Source organism: Adiantum capillus-veneris, chromosome 19 (assembly GCF_014529385.1).
Source record: "Adiantum capillus-veneris isolate H3 chromosome 19, ASM1452938v2, whole genome shotgun sequence".
NCBI lineage: Eukaryota > Viridiplantae > Streptophyta > Polypodiopsida > Polypodiales > Pteridaceae > Adiantum > Adiantum capillus-veneris.
The window spans coordinates 119,730,206-119,743,825 of NC_140949.1; positions in this window are offsets into that span (position 1 = coordinate 119,730,206).

Here is a 13,620-nt window from a genome sequence, read left to right on the forward strand (position 1 = left end):
TTTGTAATTCTCACTGCAGAAAATTTGTTTCCTTGGGTGTCATCTCAAATGAATCTTAGCACTAGGATCTCAAAGTGGATTATGGAATTGCAAGAGTTCCAATACTCTTTCAAGGTAGAAGATAGTGTGCGTGCACAATTGACAGGGATCCTTACTTATAGGGTACAAGAGAAGGAGATTAAGGTTCCTGAAATAAAGACCCTACCATTGCCACCACCGAAAAATATTCCTAATGCTTTTACCTTGTTCTTTGATGGAGCTTTTTGATGAGTCACAAGAAAAGCAGGGGGAGGGCTAGTGTTGCTCAACCCAAGTGGGGAGGTGGTCATGAAAGAGAAGGTCAATCTACCAGGTTCAACTAGCAACAATGAAGCATAATACGACACACTACTTCATGGTTTGAATATGTGCATTGGCCAAGGGATACAACGTCTCATGGTAAAGGGAGATGCACTTCTCATTGTTAAACAGATTTTAGGCATTTGGGCATGCAAGAATGAAAGCTTACGGACAAAATTTCATGCCATTCGTAGGATTTTTAATCACTTTGAAGAAGTGCAACTATATCATATTCCTAGGAAAAAAAATGAAGATGCCGATTTACTTGCACAACAAGCAGTTACATGTGTTGAGAAAGAAGTGCAGGTCATCATGGTGGCAGCAACTGTCATGCAACCGAGAAACCAGGGATTGGAGTCATTGACTCCCATTATTAGCTACATTTTGGAGGGTGAGTTTTCGCAAGACTTCACGAAGGCTCAAAAGAGGAGACTCATGAAAAAGGCAAGTGCGTATCTCTTCCTAGAAGGATCCCTCTATCAAAGAGGGAAGGATCAAGTGTGCAGAAGAGTACCAACTATCAAGGAGATTCCAGCCATTCTAAAAGGTTTGCATGAAGAGGCATGTGGTGGTCATTTTGCCCAAGAGTTAATTGTGAAGAAGATTTTGCTTGCGGGGTATGTTCGGCCAAGTCTGAATGTGGATGTCCAACATTGGTGTAAAAGTTTTCACAATTGTCAGGTAAATGGGAATAGAAGATTGGTGTATGGTCCAAGGCAAATCGTGCTTGCAAATGGACCCTTTGAAAAGTGGGGCATTGATGCTATGGGTCCTCTCCCTAGGACAAAAAATGGTAAACTCTACATTCTAGTGGCGGTAGACTATATGACTAGGTGGGTGGAAGCACAAAGTGTGGCAAAGGTAACTGAGAGGACAGTGAGCAAATTTGTCTACACTCACATTTGTTGTAGATTTGGCACACCTTTGGAGATTGTTTCTGATAATGGTCCAGGGTTTAGAAAGGGCTTGCTCACAGAGGTTTGTGAAGAACTTCACATTCTACATCGTCATAGTACACCCTACTATCCCCAATCCAATGGTCTAGTAGAAAAACCTAATGGTGTCATTGCAGGCATCATTAGAAAGATGGTGAGAAACAAGACAAAGTTGTGGGATGACTTCTTGGATGGTGCCTTGTGGGCGTATTGAACCACATATAGAGAAGCCACGGAGTTTACACCATTTCACTTGGTCTATGGTCAAGAGGCTTTACAACCAATTGAGCTCAACATCCCAACAATACGACTTCATGGCAAAGCAGCACAAGATGATCAAGAAGCATGGATGGATCGACTTCTTACCTTAGCTGAGCTTGAGTGGAAAAGAGAAGCAGCATACGAGTGCTACAAGAGGAAAGCTACGCAGGCGAAGGAAAAGCTTGACAAGAAACTAAAGGACAAAGGCATCAATGAAGGAGATCTTGTGCTAAGGTATGACAATCGACTCGACAATCGTTTTGATGCCAAATTTGAAACTAGATGGCAAGGGCCATACATAGTTAAGAAGGCTTTCAATTCAAGTTACTATCAACTTATGGACTTGAATGGGAAAGAGCACTCCAGGAAGGTAAACGGGTATCGCTTGAATCCTTATTTGAGTCGCCTTCTACCAAAGGATCTACCAAAGATCTGTCAAAAGGCAGCTATCTCATGTAGGTATTGTTCCGTGAAGCATGAGTGTAACTCAAACCAAAATTCTGAGGGGCCAAACAATGAAGACCTCATCAAGGACTCTGAAGCACTCTCTTTGGAAAAGATACTCTATGATGGTACATGAATATACCATCATCCTGGGGGAGGGCTAATGATAGCCGTTTTTCGGCTCTTTGTAATTGCCATAGTGAGTTAACCCACCCTACCAAAATCATCCAAACACTGTGGCTATCCCTACCATTTCACTGTATATAGGTGTGTGTGAGTTAGGGGACTTTTCCCATATCTTCTTAAAAACCCTCAGCTAGCTAGTCATTGGGCTAGTTGAGCCAAAAAAATATAAAAATATAAAAAATATAAGTATATTATGGCCCATTTTTGTGTAAATATTTCATTATATATAGGGCCTAAATAAAAGGATTTTTCATAATTATTTTGGTATTTATTTAAATATTTCTACCTATGGTGTCTTATTTATGCTATGTACATTGACTCACCATTACCATATTTTTTCTTACCATTTTGCATACTCTTTATTCCATATAAAAATAATTTCATGCAAGTTTCTCTTATTTTTGGTATAACTCCATCCCCAACAAAAATCCAAAAAAACTAGTTTTACTTATGTGTATATTTTTTCACTATTGTAATTTTTCCTTCCTACATCTATTCTCTTTTACTCTCATAAATTAGAACACCAAAAATATTCATCTTTTTATGGTAGACTTATAATGAGAGATTTATTTTGACCCCTTTATATTTTTTCCACCTATATTATTTACATTTGACATGTATATATATTTTTAGACCCCCTAAATATTTGATTTTCTTAGTTGTACTATTCACTTATATCATGATCTCAACAATATCTTCAATTATAGACCTACCAAATAAGGTCAAGGGTATGTGGCATACATGCATGCACCATGGGGAGCTCACTCTTGAAGGTATTCAAAAGAATCATCCAAAGAAGGACCTCACAAGGACCTTGTGCAGTGGAAAAAACAGTCGGTTTTGCCGAATTTTTAAAGATCACATGCTCCCCGAATTTGGAGAGGTGATACAAACAAAAGTTGTAGCTCGTGAGCTGAACTTTCACCTCAAATTTTTTCATATTTGTTTGAGCTACGAGCTGTGAGCTATGATTTTATTGGTGGACCCCAGTTTGCCCATGCTATGCAGCCACACGTACTTCCTCTTCCACTTTATCATTTTCCTCTTTCACACACACTCCTCCCTCTCCTTCCCTCTCCCAAACCTGCAACTCCCATGTCCTAATTCACCCTCTTCACCATTGCCACATCTCTCACACCTCCATAGCCTTCATCCTCCATTTCTACACCCTATGTGTCCCCCTTTCTCTCTACATATATGTCCATATTACCATACTCTCTTCAGCTTTGTAAAGAACTTCAAAAAATCAGCAAAAATCCAAGGATAACCTCTGCAAATGAAGGCTTTTATCATGAATTTTCCAAGGTTTGAAGATAACATAGCTTCATCGACACGCGTTACTTCGCCATGCTGGCCGCTTCTTCTACTGGTGTTGTAAAGAGGTGAATGTCAACTTCTCCAAGCTTCAACCTTGCTTTACAAGCTTATCCCTTCTCTAACTTTTCTCATCATATATCTCACCATTTGGTGAATGATTTTGTAAATATTTTGTAGTGATAATTACTAACTACTAACCACTAACCTTATTGTAAAATGCACCCTCTACTAGAGTAGGCACTCCCAAATTATTCACTCAATCCTCTCTTCTATCATCCTCAATAATTCTCTTCCCTTGAGCCCACAGCCATGTGACTCAAAGGACAAGAGAGGCCCACCCTCATTTATAAAATTAAAAAAAAATACATAATCTTTTATTCCTTCAAATAAACTTGATTAGGTCTAATCCAAATCGGGGCTTCTAAAACCTATAAATAGAGCCCTTCTCTCCCTTGTAAATCATCACATGATCACACTACACCACACCATTCTCAACACATAGCACACCACTCTTCAAGCCTAGTTGTGTAGAGTGTGTGAATCGTGAGTGCTCTATTCCATCATTACACATAGGTGCATGGAGAAGCTTGAAGTTAGTTATGCCATCTAGAGGAGTGGAGTGTATGCCATACTCTTCACCACACTTGTAGCCTACTCTTGTGCATAAATAAGATTCATAGTTTTGGTGCAATTGTATGCTGCAACTACGACTCTTCTCTCCAAATTGACTTGATAAGTTGGCTCATCAGGTGGTTGAAGGTATATTGTCCTTGAAGTTTGTTGTGCCATTTCATGCTTGGTGGTTTGAGGGCTTGTTGAATTGTTTGCCTAAAAGGTAAATTGTAAGAGGGTGCTCGGTGAGAGGGCTCCCGTGACCCTAAGACAATTTGTGTATTGGCAACAAGGTCAAGTTTTGTGTTGTCTCTCTATTTCTCATCAAGCTTTGTGTGCATCTAGTCTTTAAGGTTAAGACTGAGTTGCTCAAGTTGATTTGTGCTCTTTACCTCTCTCTGGCGTGGTGAATGTTTGTGTTTGGTGTGTGTGGCTATCTTGCATTCCCCTCTCTTTGTGCGTTTGAGTACAAGGAGATATCACGTGCGTCCTAGTTCGCATCTACAACTAGGTGGTGCCCCTTTTCTTGTTTGGTTTCTAGCCGTGGGTTGTTGTTGTATCTGATTGTGCTTGCCCCAGCCCCAATTGAGCAGCACGGGAGCCTCGAAGGGTGTTTAGAGGCCGCTCTTCTTGTTGCCCGCCCCGGACCGCCTCACTGGGTCTTTGCATCCCTATTAGGAGCCATGTATGAAGATGCTTGTGGTGGTTGTGTTTTCACTGATGACTTTGGAATCCACTTTTGATGCACTTTACTCATGTAGCGCTGACATTGATTCCAGGGTCGTTGATCTTCTTGAAGCTCGAAGTGTTCTACAAAGTCATAGAACTCATCGTCTTCTTCATCTTTTGATTCTCCACATTTCTTTGTTTGCTCCTTATTTCGAGAGCTTGTTGATGTCTGGTTCTCTTCATTTTCCAGGATTACACTCACTGCAAAATAAGAAACGACATCATAGCCATTTTCATCACAAAACTTTGTTGTGGGAGCATCCTCCACGGTGCACACATCCAGAGTAGCCAAGATGTGTTCCCATCCAAAAGGCTCTAGCTCTTCTTCAGGAAATGGTTCTGGGATATAGTCCATATCGTCTATAACCCGCTCTAGGATACATTCCTCACGTTTCAAGCTACCACATTGTGAAGCTCCACACATCCACAGTTCTTTAGGCTTACCCAACCAAGCTGGAAGTTCTGATCCTGCTACTGTGGCGGAATCAAACTCCTCAACCTGTGTTCTCGTCACATCCCTATAGCTATGGTCCCTCAAGTTTATCTTTGTTATGGTTTCCATATGTCTCAGGTATATATGGTCATAACCCCAATCTTGGACCATTTTCAATTGTCGCATGAATGCTCTTCTTAAAATTATTTCATAGTTGTTCTTCTTGGCAAAGTCAACAACAGCAAAAGTGTGTTCATATTCAATGCCACAAGAAGTAACAAGTACTTTTTTTCTAGCAGTCCTAGGGGCTTTTCCTTGTGTCCATCTGCAAGCTGCAGGGTCATTCGTGTGGATCTCAAGGCAGGTTTTCCCCATTTTTTCCAAACCTCTTTGGTTGCAATGGCCACACCAACTCCACTGTCAAGGATTGCCATGGTTTTTACACCATTGAATTCCAAAGGAAGGGTGGTGTTTCCATCTTCTCCCTCGTAATACTCGCCTACCTTGTTTAATGGCACTGGCCTAGTATTTAGTTGAGGCATTTCAAGCTCTTTGATGCCTTCCTCGATTTGAGTCATTGGGGTTTTTACACCAAATTTCTCTAGACATTTACCCACATTAGCCCACATGTTTGGTCTTATTCTGAGCAACTCGGCTAGCATTATTGTGCAGGTGATTGGGGTAGATAGAATATCTACTAGCCCCTTTGAATCGATGGCTTTGTTGGGAGACAGTCTCTGTGATGGGACTGCAACCACATCTGACTTGGTTTCGTACTCTCCCATGTAGGACGGTAGTGTTCTTAGCGAATGGGGTTGACTATCCATAGATTGTACAGATCCTTTGTCGCCCCAATACGATCGCACATCTAGATTCATTTGAGATCCAGTCTCAATTTCCTCTATTGGTGGTAGAAACACTCCTCGTTCAGCACCAGTCTTGTCTACTCGTCTTCTTAGTTCATCGGCTTCATTGGCCTCTCTGACTTGTAGTAAGCTTTCTCTTACTACAGCTTACAACCCTGAAGGCAATGGAAAGAGTGAAAGAGGGCATCCTCCTATCATCAAAGCTTTGGCCAAGGCTTGCGAAGGAAGAGTTGGTGAGTGGCCAAAATTGTTACGATATGCTTTATGGGCTGATCGTACAACACATAACTCAGTAACTGACTACATGCCTGCGGAGCTAATGCATGGTCAAAAGCAAGTGATGCCGATTGAGGATACAATTCCCACATGGAATGTACTACCTTGGCAAGAGGGGCTTAGTAGGGAAGATCTCCTCGCACTGCGTATAAGGCAGCTAGAGAGAAGACCTGGAGACATTGAAGCTGCAAAAGAACGACTCAAAAATGCAAGGTTGAAAAACAAGGACTATTTTGATAAGCGACATCGACTCAGGAGCAAAGCAATTGACAAAGGTGACTGGGTTTTAGTGTATGATAGTAGCCTTGATAACCAACACACAATCATGCGTAAGTTCTCAAAAAGATGGTTTGGACTGTATGTTGTAAAGCATGTGCATGAAAATGCTACTTACAGCTTGTCTGAACTAGATGGTACAGAAGTAAAGATTCCCATTGCAGGAAAAAGGATTAAAATGTTTAAGAGAAGAGGAGACAATGATTTAGAAGATATGGATGAGGAAGAAGAAAAAACACAGGTGAAGATCAAAGTGAACATGAAGCTCTGGAATCATCCGGTGAAGGAGAAGACAAGGAAGATGTACAAGAGGTCTAATCTTACAAAGAGACAATGTGGCACATACCGGAGGATGTGCAGGTTTAGAGGGGGTGGATGTCGTGCTGTGACACGTACATAGTGGGAACGCATGCTACAAGATCTATCTTGTATTTTTTTAGATACATAATTATATTTCCTATAGTGTACATATGCATATTTAAGTATAATAATAAGCCTTCTATCTCATCCTATTATTTTTTCTCAAGGGTAACATATCCTTACTTTACCATCAGAAAATACTATGGGAAAAGCATCAATAGCTCCGCCTCTTTAACTTGGGGCAAAAAGCATTGATTCTTTATTTCTACTATTTCATTATCATCTCACACCCTAGCTAGATCCTATATCTAGGGTAAACTCCAATATATATATATTCTATGTATTTTTTATACTTTTCTTATATTTCTTTGTAAATAGCTACTAGGAGAGAATCAAATCCTAGTGGGACACTAGGTAGCATGATTACAAAACTTTGTCAAGGAGCAATGTCATTCTTTCATATGGCATGAGGTGTCCTTGTGAATTAAATGAAAGTCTATGCTAAGGAGACCACATGAAGACTTTTGCTGCCATAAATGGACCCTATTTTGATGAATTTTTTACACAAGGTTCCAATCCAAATTGGAAAACGATTTTAAAATGAAAATCGTAGCTAATGAGCTGAAGTTTTTTCCCATTTTTTTACTTTTTTATTTGGAGCAACGGTTGAGGAGATATGATCAAAATACTGGACCCCAGTCTGCCCACATCATGCAAGGACAGCTCATTTCCAACTTTTCCAATTCATGTTCACATTGGCTCCTCTCTTCTTGTGTAAACCCTTGTGGGTTCCCTTCACCTATAAAAGAGGACCTCTTCTTCCTTGGAAAGAACTCAAGCATTCAAGCCATTGATGAGAGGAATTCTTGAGGGAGTGAGTAGTAATGCCTAATTGTACTTAGCCCCATTAACATAAGCCCAAGACTACACTTTCTCCTAGAGGAAGACTAGCCATTCTTGTACGCTATCCTTGGAAGATCAACTCTAATCAAAGAAGGTGTTGTACTTGGCGTATCAATCAACATTGAATTCTCCCCTCTTCTTCTCTCTCCCATCAATAATGGTGCCGAAGGGTTTCAAGTAAGATGTGTTCTACATTGATGTTTTCTTGATTTCTTGTTGTTTTCATTTTCATCTCTAATCCAACATATATATATGTATCTAATCTCATCTCCTTAACCAAACCTATCTCTCTCATTCTTAGTAATTCATCCTCTCTAGGTTCTCTTTGCTACAGGTACATCTCTCCCCGCAGTATCCTTATTGCCTACGTGCAAGAATAGGGCTTGGGAGGGAAACTTCTCATCTCTTCACTTCTCTCATATCTACATTTCTCACATACTATCCTAGATGAATAACCCACATGATGATCATTTCTATCGCTTTCACTCTGTACGATCTATTAGAATTAACGTATGGATTAGCCATAAAATACACTTTCAACAACGTATAGTGTTTCTCTTCGGCCCTGAAAGGCTCAATGAAATACTTCTATCACCGGATCCCATCATACTACCTCTCATAGACTATAATTTTTCTTTTGATGTAAGCGTAGTTATCTTGCTATGAACCAAGAGGATTTGTACACACAATTAATCCCAATCACTAGACAAAATATATATATTATGGTAAGCACAAAACTACAATTCCAAAGAACAATTCGTAGCCTATTTGGTCAGCCAAGATTGAATGCCATTAACTCATCCATTAACCCTTTCATATTACCCATGATACGATAGGACCATAGCCTTGATGTTTTCATCTTCGTATTGTTTTGACATTCTCTTTTGCGTTCTTTCTTTGTGTGTGTGAGTGCAAGAGAGAAAGAGTGAGTCTTCTTTGATTGCACTTCTTTCCAAACCCTATTCTTCATGGCATCTATGGTTTAACTCCTTCATATATTTTTTGTTGAGTTCTCTCACAAACTCTCACAGCCATAAGCCCGGTGGTTTCCTGGCAAGACCGCAAATTTCTCGACAGCGTCAAGTGTCCCCCCGCCATATCCACGCTCAAAAGGAGTTCTCTCTCCCCATTGCATACCACATAAGGCTCACAGCCTGCTACATATACCTTGTGTCTTAGCTTCATGCACCCGCTTATGGGCTTTTATGAGGCACGTGGCACAATATGGGTGATTGCCCTCGAGGGCCCCAATTTTCCTTCAAAAACCTTCCAAAAAACCTCCATTTGCCAACTTTTGGTTCTCCTTGGCCAAGCTCCCATTTTTTGTCTATGGACTTGATCTCCGAGCCGTAAAGCTCAGCCAACAATAGTCCTTGTCTCCAACTCTAACTTGCCCAGCCTTTGCCGCACTTTGATTTTCTCAGGCCCTCTTCTCGATGTTGTCCAAATTGCCAAAATCAAAATGGAACCATGACGTCGGGAACGAACGCCGACTTCAATCTGCAATATCTCCCTGTTTTGGGCTCCGATTTATGAGTCGTGAGCTCATATGGCCTTCCCTTGCTGCATATAACATAGAAAAATTGTGGCAAGGATTTGAAAAACTCTAGATGGCATGCATAGCGAGGCAGCCTAACCGACACATACCTGGCCACCATCAAAACTTCAAAGCCTCGTATCTTGATATTCGTGACTTAGATTGCCAATCTGAAAAGACCAATAGGCCTATAAACCGCTTCAGCCATACACATCCGTTGCTACCTGTCTGCCCAAGATCTTTGTAGCTTTTCCTGCTCTTTGTCATGATTCTGCTAGCCTATACACTCCTGCCGGTGCCATCTTCTATGGTCGATCGACTTTGGCTACACCATCATTGCCGACCCCCTAGTTGAACATTTATGTTCAACCAAAAAAGGGCTTTATTCCTCTACTAACTGCAAAACCTAGCACACACTATGAGCAAACTAAAGCCATTTATACAAAGTTTTATTATGCCTACCACCAAATCTCAAGTGGGTTGCCCCACCCCCTGCATCACATAGCCTTCGCCTAAATAAAAAACCTACCCTTGGTTCCTTCCATCCACCTGTAAATGCATACCATAATGTTATGCCCTAGCATATCCTATCATCTCTATAGACCATCCATGGCTTGTCTTCAACATTCCATGGATCCCCTCACATACAAGCATCCACCGATAGAGTGCCAACTATTTACCAAGAAACACAAATCATACCGCCATCCCAAAAAAAGTACCTGACAACATATATGAACACATGTTTGAACCTCCCTCCCATCCATGTAAAGTGGCGGCCTCATCCATAGACCCCATCACTTCTTGAACCATCCATCACACAGCTGTATCTAACACCATACTCATAAACCAGAGCTCACATACCTTCAATGGAAGAAAAGCCACTGTTTGGGATTCTCCTTTATCCACCACTGGACATGTCTGATGTATCGTAACCTCCACCACCTTTGGCACACACAACCTCCTCACCGACAACACACTCAATTCTAGCATCATCAAGCCTTTCTGCTGCAACCAAGGTCTTCAAGGTCGATCCGCTCCATTTGGTTGCCATCTTCAACCGCTTGCGCCTCGATCACCTCTTCTACCGCTGCATCATGCTCTGCCAAGGTAGAGAGAAACTCTTCTTACACTACATCACCTTGGTCATCATTCATAGGTGAGGCCACTTCGTTCATTGCGGCAAGCATCTGCATCGTCGCTATTTGCATACCTCCATTGGTGGGCATAGACTCCTCGACTTGGTTTCCATTAAGCACCATGGCTTGCTATGTTCCCTGCTCTTCTTGAACATTGGCTATCACCATATCATCGAATATATGATAAGGCAGCTTTACCTTTACTAGCTCAGGTTCAACAGTGTTACGAGACTGGGCACCCTCTTGTTGTAGTGGCTAGCTGCAATTGGGATAGCTGGAGCAATGGTTAATTATGTCTTGTCTATTTGTTTTTCTAATTGAGTTGATGATGATGATTTTGTAGAGTGGAATGCGGGGAGTTGACGAAGAGGTTCCGGCAATTACTCTTGGCCATTTTATACTCGCACAATATTTTAGATATTCATTCCAATAAGCCACTATGGCTCTGTAAATAATTGTAGTGGGAACTTCCCTTATGGGTCATGCAAGAACTAATGAGCTTCACTCATTTACAAAAGTGAAGTGGTTGTAAAAGAGGGCCCTCAAATTTTGGCACCTTAAACTCACAAATAATAGATTAAATACCAACTCCACAAGAGAGGTGCCGTGGAGTTTGGGGCTAGATTTAGGCCTTTTTCTTGCAGATTCTCTTCTCTACTCTCTTATGCTATGCTCTATTTGATGTGTACTCTCTAATCAAGTCTCTATCCCTTACAATTCTCTTACACACTCTTACAATCTTGTCTTTGTCAATTCCATGTTCTGTGTGTGTGTGTGTGTGTGTGTGTGTGTGTGTGTGTGTGTGTGTCACAGTCTAGGTGTGTGTGTGCGCGCTTGGAAGAAAGCCTCGTATCTTGATATCCGTGACTCAGATTGCCAATCTGAAAAGACCAGGAGGCCTATAAACCGCTTCAGCCATACACATCATGTCTTGTGTTTTTAATTGCTTGTTTTGTGTTGTTGATGGTGTTTTAAGTGGAACTAAGCAAGGACAGAGGTAAGTAGGTGTTTGCCCAAGACCTTTGTAGCTTCACCTGCTCTTTCCCATGCTTCTGCTAGCCTATACACTCCTGTTGGTGCCATCTTCTATGGTCAACCGAATTTGGCTACACCATCATTGCCCACCCCCTAGTTGAACATTTATGTTCAACCAAAAAAGGGCTTTATTCCTCTACTAACTGCAAAACTTGGCACACACTATCAACAAACCAAAACCAGTTATATTCTGCCTACTCCCAAATCTCAAGTGGGTTGCCCCACACCCTGCATCACATAGCCTCCGCCTAAATCAAAATCCTACCATTGGTTCCTTCCATCCACCTACAAATGCATACCATAATGTTGTGCCCCATCACATATCCTATCATCTCTATAGACCATCCATGGCCTACCTTCACATTCCATGGATCCCTTGACATACAAGCATCCACCAGCAAACTACCACCTACATATGAAGAAACACAAAGCATAACGCCATCCCAAAAAAAGGTACCTAACAACATATTTGAACACATGTTTGACCCTCCCTCCCATCCATGTAAAGTGGAGGCCTCATCCATAGACTCCTGTACCTGTTGAACCATCCACCACACAACCTTATCTACCACCATACTCATCAACTAGAGCTCACATACCTTCAATGGAAGAAAAGCCACCATTTGGGATTCTCCTTTATCCACCACTAGACATGCTTGCTGTATCGTAACCTCCACCACATTTGGCACACACGACCTCATCACCAAAAATACACTCGATTCCAGCATCATCAAGCCTTTTTGCTACAACCAGATCCTCTTCAAGGTCGATCTGCTCCATTTGGTTGCCATATTCAACCTCACGCACCTCAATCACCTCTTCTACCGGTGCATCATGCTCTACCAAGGTAGAAAGAAATTCTGTGCACACGCTGCATCATCTTGGTCATCATTCATAGTAGGTAAGGCCACTTACTTCCTTGCAGCAAGCATCTGCATCATCTGTATCGGCATACCTCCATTGGTGGTGGGCATAGACTCCTCCACTTGGTTTCCATTAAGCACCATGGATTGCTCTGTTACCTGCTCTTCTTGAACATTGGCTATCACCATATCATCAAACATATAATAAGGTAGCTTTACCTTTACCAGCTCAGGTTCAACAGACTCCGTTTTCTCACCATAGGATGTGGGCTCATCTGCTCTATCCTCCTCACTTGTCTCCCAACAACTTGAGCTTATATCTTCACCATCACTGGCATCATATACCAACTCTGTATCTGCATCTTCATCTGCTTGCTGCTCCACAAATGCTTGACCATATCCATGTCTTTGCACACTTTCTCCATCTGCTTATAAACCCTCAATATCTACAACTTGATTGCACTCTACTACCTTCTCATACACACTTTCCACAAAACAGGCCTTACCTCTTCAATCCGCTATGGAACCTCATTATTTGCTGTCTCTTTTGCACCCTGGTTCACTTTGACATGGGTCTTATCCTCGTTGACAAGCTCGTCCACCATCGACATAGGCACATCACAAACCGAAAAACTCCAAGGAGCATAACCAACCATAGGCCTTACCTCCATAGGCTCTGCACTTCAAACAATCAGTATTGCCTTCGATGGGAATAAAGAACACTCTGATACCGCTGCAAGAGGCACATACTTTGCAGGCTTCCTCGAGCCCAGCTCTAGCTTTCGCTTTACCTTCCGACTCTTCATCTTGGCCAGATAGACCATGTCTTCATATGTATCCGCACCACACTTGTGCTTTTCTCTAATCCTCTAATGCAAGCATTCTAACAGCTTTGAGAGTTTCAGACATGGGTTGCCTTTTACCCCAGCAACAATGTCCAACTTCCTCCAACATGCTTCAAACTGCTCAAGGAAAATGGAAAAATCTTTACTTACATTCTGGTGTACCACCTTCAGCTTTGCACCAGCTTCCTCCTGAGTAATCACTTCTCGAAACAGCTCCAAAAATTAACTCTGCAACTCTTGCCATGATCCCCAATCATTGCTCTTTAA